Below are 6,066 nucleotides of genomic sequence, written 5' to 3'. Positions count from 1 at the left end.
CTCGGCTCGGCTCGGCTCGGCTCGACCTCCTGCTCTCTCACGGAGCGCGGGATGCGGCGGCACTGCCACCCGCCCCCCCCCTCGGGGAGCCGGCGGCAAGGGGGGCAGAGCCACGGCCGAGGCAGCGGGAGCGATCAAAGATAAGGCTCTTATCTTTGACCGTCAGCACCCCCAAGTTGTAGTGCAGCCGTCGGGACGAGCAGAGGGACAGGTTAGCTGTCGTTCGCCCGGATTCCACTTGTGTCTTTTCATAGCATAGTCCTTATCTTTGCAGGGATTCGCACCTGAAAATCAGAATTGCAGAGTTGGAAGAGACCCTCAAGGACCATCGAATCCCAACTCCCAACCCCAATTCCCTGCACAGAATACCCCAAGAGTGACACAATGTGCCCAAGAGCATTGTCCAAATGTTTCTTGAGCCCTGACAGGCTTGACGCTGTAACCACTTCCCTGGAGAGCCTGTTCCAGTGCCCAAATCCCACACTCTGGACAAAGAACCTTTTTCTTATATCCAACCTAAACCATCCCTGACAGCTTGAGGTCATTCCCTTGGGTCTTGCCACTGGTCACCACGGAGAAGGGATCTAGGCATGATTGCTGTCACTGAAAATACACCAGAAAATCAATCACCAGCTGCTGTAGGAAACTATCCATTCCTTTGGGAAGCACCGTCTCCAACCTTATTGAAGCCCAGGGCTTGTCAGATGCTTACATATATCATAAGGTTTGTCTGCAGTTCAGTGCTGCAGGCTAGATCCACCTCTTTTAACAAGAAATGGGTGTAGCAGGGAAACAGAGGAAGAAAGGTGAAAATATAGCTCCAGGAAATCTCAAGATAAAGGTCACTTGCTCTACCCTGCCTTGCCCACTCCAGCCCAGCATCCTCAGGGATATCTGTGCAGAGCAGCTGCAGCAAGGTGATGCTGGGCCGTTCAACCTGGAATTAGAACACTGCTGGAAACAAACTACTCTAAGAATTTATTATTTAAAAAGACATTATGGTAAATGATAGCTGAAGTGAATTGCTTAATCTTTGTCCCACAAACCAAGAACTCACAATAAAATGTCCTCTTCAGTATTACCTCTGATTAATGGGAAGAGGAATTTACTGGAGGTGTGAGGAACACCTTGCAAGATGCAAGATCCTTTTCTTTTGTCTAATCAATTTTTCTTAATCTAACTTTGTAAATGCAATCTTTGTAAATACTTTGTAAGTACAATCTATCTAAATAAATACTTTATGCGATTTTGTGCTTTTTACTCATGTTGGTTTATTTTGATTATCTATGTTTGGTTTCTTTTGTTGTGCTTTTTGCAGTTATTGTACCAAAGATCACCTCAGGCTTTCAGGGAGGTAACTGTTTTTACTTATTACTGTTGTTTTTCATGCAAGTAGAAAGAGAAATACGTGGTTCTCACTTGCCAGTCTATGTTTGAATTACCTGTCACCAAATAGACTTATACAATATGCTTAACACATTGCAAACCAAAGGCAGCAATCCTCTGCCACAGCGTGTTTTGAAGTAAACATAGTTTGGGATAAAACGTGGTTGAAATTTAGCTGAACAGATTAGGAGTATAATTTGTGATAACATATGAACAGCCACTGTTATTGAGGCCTCATCTGTAGTTGAAATTATATGAAAAGATAAGTGTTGTGTCTTAAAAATATAGCCAGTAAATAGAGACTAGATTTCAGAAAACTAAAGCCTGTGCAGGTTGTGTGTAACCACTAACATCACGAGGAAAGCAAAACCCTCAGTATTCCTTCATATTCCTGACTGAATGACTTGTTATAATCCAATTAAAAAATATGATATATTTGATAGCTATAACTAGCTGAGACTCAGATCTCAATAAAATGCTGCTATCAGATCTGATAGCCATACATGCTCACAGAACCAGCCAGCTTGCTGGTTAGTAGGGAAAGAGAGATCTCACTGCAAGAAAAGGCAATTAGATTGTAGCTCTTCCATTTTGGAGTTATGCTACAATAGACAGAGGATTAGAGGAGCAAAAAAATCCCCAAACCTAATTTCCTTAAACCCTAGGTGTTAAAGAAATTTTTCCCACTGGGTTCTCATCTCCATTAGATAGGTTTTATTGGCACCAATCAATTATGATACCTGATAGCTCCAGCCAAGCTCCTGATAAGAGGGACCATGGAAAAAGAAATTCCTGGGCAAATACACCCTTACAATGTAATCTCCCCATCCATCATGTGACAGTCTGGAGCAGCAGCTGTATTGGGGCTGTGGTATTGTTTTTTGTTGTTTTTTAACTGAGTGATTGCTCTGTGATCATTTTTACATCCCCTTAGGTTGGTTTCAGTGGGGGTTTCAGCCAGTTTTGTTGTCTGTGTTGTAATAATGTTGTTACAGTTCATGTGCCACAATTTAGAGGCTGTCCATTCTGGAAAAGGAACGATCAGCTTTAAGGGAAAGGCATGACAAAAAGATGGAAGGAAGGGGGGAAAGGGATCCTGGGTAAAATCTAGCAGAAATGAGAAATATCTGTCTTCAGATAAAGAACTAATATTTTAAGACATGTCAGATTAATGCCTCCTCTGCCTCCTTCTGGGTGGCCTATCTCCTCTCCTCTGCTAGCTTTGTCAAAATACTGTCTTACAGAATCTCACTGGGGAGAAAAAAGTGTTCTGCTTTTGCTGTTCTACAGGGTGTATGGAGAGGATCCTGATGGGTAAAGAACTGTTTCAGTTCCTACTGTGACAGCATCACATCTTGCTTTAATCAAGGAAATTCAAGTAGGGTTTGCTGAGGAGGCTTCATTAAGCTGTACTAAACCCAGTCAGTAATTAAAGTGCTTAGCACAGTATGCTTAGGCTATGTTTTCTAATCTACTGAGAACGTTGTGAGTCAAAATATATCATTGTATATCACACAGAGTATTATTGCTAGGTGCCCTAATTTCAGATCATACTAGTGAGCTAAACAGCAACTTAATTTTGGGAGCTGATAATCTTCTGCTTTTGGATAGGGAATGGAGAGATTTGGGGATTTACATTCAGTAACCACTCAGGACATGACTTCAGATAGATTAAATTATGTAAAAGTTGGCTTTGAAAGTCTTTCTGAAGAAATTTGCACAGGTAATCTTGTGTTTGTGATGCTGTCCAAAGAGAGGACATTTAGCAGTGCAGACTTGAAAAAAATGAGTTGAGCATGGACTAATGGACTATCCTTTTCCAGATTGTGTAGAGGTATTTTCCTAACTGTCAGTGGATCTGAACACAGGGAAGGACCGACAAGGTTAGGTCATGGAAGGAAGGACTCTGAAATTTCTTCAATATTGCTGTCATGGTTTAGGTCCAGTTGGCAACTATGTACCACACAGCTGCTTCTTCACTAGACCCTCCAAACCAGTGGGATGGAGAGGAGAACTGGAAAAATATAAAACTCATGGTCTGAGACAAGGACAGTTAAATAATAGGAAAAGGGAAAAGGATAAATAAAAAACTAGAGAAAAAACTGATGCTCAATTCAATTGCTCACCACCTGCTGACCAATGCCCAGCCCATCATCAAGCAGCAATTGGCAGCTCCCAGCCAATTCCCTGAGTTTAAATATGGAATATCCCTTTGGCTAGTTCAAGTCATCTGTCCTGGCCATGCTTCCCCCCTTAGCTTCTTGTGCACCTAAGATAATGAGAAGTCCTTGACTCAGGGTGAGCACTGCTTGGCAACAACCAAAACATCAGCCTGTTGTCAATATTATTCTCATACTGAATCCAAACCACAGCTACTAAGAAAAAAATTAACTCTATCCCAGCCAAAACCAACACAACTGTTTTCCTAACAGAGGCATATCTCTCTGTCCTGATGTTTGAATGTGAGCAACTGAGTTTCATGTCCAGGTAATGGAGTGCCTGCTCCACCTTCTAAAGGAGTGGAGCAGGTTGTGCCTAGGTTTCAGACAACATTCCACTTAAATTGTTACCTTGGACTCTGTTCACGTGTTCCTATTACAGGGCATTACGGAAAGACTGCCTGTAATCTTCTGGAGCAAGAAAAATGGAAAGAGAAGTACAGTAACAGTACTCATAATTTACATCCTAAAGCCTTTGTCATTTGGTTTTCCTCTGCTTATATTTAAGTTAGTATTTTTCAGTCTTTAGCTCTGTTGCCTCTGTAATAATGTGTGTCAATAATAGGTTCTTTGGCAGAATAAGTAGCTAGCAACCAGCACAGGTTAATATTTTGGTGTTGTTCTGAATGTTCTTATTCTCAGGTTTATATTCTTTCTTTCTGGAGAAAGACCATCAGGGTTCATTTTGAAGATGAGGCTGAAGGAAATGTAATTTCTTATTCAAAAATGCTATTGATAGATCATAAGTAAAACCTTATAAAGCCACATAATGTAAATTACTTTCTAAAGACTCCTCAGCCTCCTCCTGTGGCAGGACTAGGGGAAGAGGGTTGTCAAATGGAGTCAAATGTGCCAGAGAGCTTATTAATGCTGTTCTTTGGGAAGAGGATGTGTCAGTGTGCAATACATGTGGAGGAGAGTTTTGGAATGAGCAAGAAGGCTTTCCTATCACTTGGCTTTTCCAGCAGATGAGTTGTGACACAGAGCTTCTTAAACTGTGCTAGTGCTGAAATTTGGGTGGTTGTTTCAGTGTGATCCCTTACCCAGGCAGTGAGGAGGTCTAAGGGCAGAGTGTCTCACTCGAGGCTGGTCACAGGTCTCTGATGCTCATGCTGGCCTTAGGACACCAGCTAATTGTTCTCACAGCAGCTGCTGCTCTAAGGTGAAGTGTGGGCACTGCAACAGTTATCTCTAGCATGAGTCATTGCATCAAGTAGCTGGATGTAAGGTGAGCCACTTTCTGATGCAAGTGTCCCAAGTGTTTATTCCTGTCCTTTCATGCTGTGGTAAACAGTGGAAATGAGTATGTTGGTTCCTGCAACAGAATATAGACACACATTCCAGTAGTTACATGCAGTGCCTAAAGATAGACACTAAGATGTGCAAAGTCATTAGACCCCCAGGTCCCCTTTGAAATCAAAGGAACTGCTTAAATACATGTCAGGATGTGATGGAGGTTCATATTCCTGTGCATGAGTCGTTCTCAAACCTCAAACTGCAAAAACAAGGCCCAAAGACATCCCTGGCTAGCTGAGCTAATACCTCAGCTTCTCTGGTTCATCAGCTCTTAATGTCTGCCTCTCCTTCAAGAAGAATGAAGTAGGTTGCACTGCAGGTGATTTGATTGCTTCCCAAATAGATAATATGGATAGGATGTGATTAAGTATTTCAGCAATAGGACAGGAAGAAAAGAAATCACTTGACTAAGAAATTACAAGGCAAGTATACAATTAGGTTGTCACATAACTTGGCTGCCCCACTCCAGTGTTAAGGCTGTTGGTAATTACTTCTCCCATGACACAGTTCAGTTTAAGAAAATGAACCCCTTGTTCAGGAAATTTAAGCTCACCCTGCAGCAAGAAAATGGCAAAGTAAAACCAGCAGCCAATCTCCAAACATTTGTCAGTTATAGAAATAAAACACATTCTTTTTAAAGTTGGCTTTTTTTTTTTCCAGATAATGTAAAGTTAGTGCAAGCAGTAATTGCTGTTTAATATTCACTGCAGCAGCTGAACAGCTCTGTTCAGCATATTTCATAACAACCATAGTAACCATATTAACAGCCTGACATGCTGCTTTTGAAGGCATTATTTTTGTTCCATGAAATTAGCTAACTCCCTCCTACACATTTTTTATCAAATGATAAAATTCTCCAATTTTCTAACAGGCACATGAATCATTATTTTATGATCCTATGCTATAAAGAAAACTTCTCCTTCCCTGAAAAAGAAACAGTCCAAAAATCCTGCTGTCTCTGATGTTAATGGGAACTTTATCAGACTGTAACCCATAGCAGTTCACTACTCAGCTCAGTGACAGAAATCTTCTTCTCTGAGCTCTTGCCTGTCATCAGCACAAGACAAATTCTATCTTAAAGATAAGAGCTTATTCACTTGGGAAGAAGAAAGAAATGCTTGTACTTTACTTTTAAACAAAAGACCGTTTTGAATTGCTGTTGGCT

This window comes from Ammospiza caudacuta, chromosome 1, assembly GCF_027887145.1.
Source record: "Ammospiza caudacuta isolate bAmmCau1 chromosome 1, bAmmCau1.pri, whole genome shotgun sequence".
Taxonomy (NCBI): Eukaryota; Metazoa; Chordata; class Aves; order Passeriformes; family Passerellidae; genus Ammospiza; species Ammospiza caudacuta.
Note: the sequence above shows the minus strand (reverse complement) of the source record.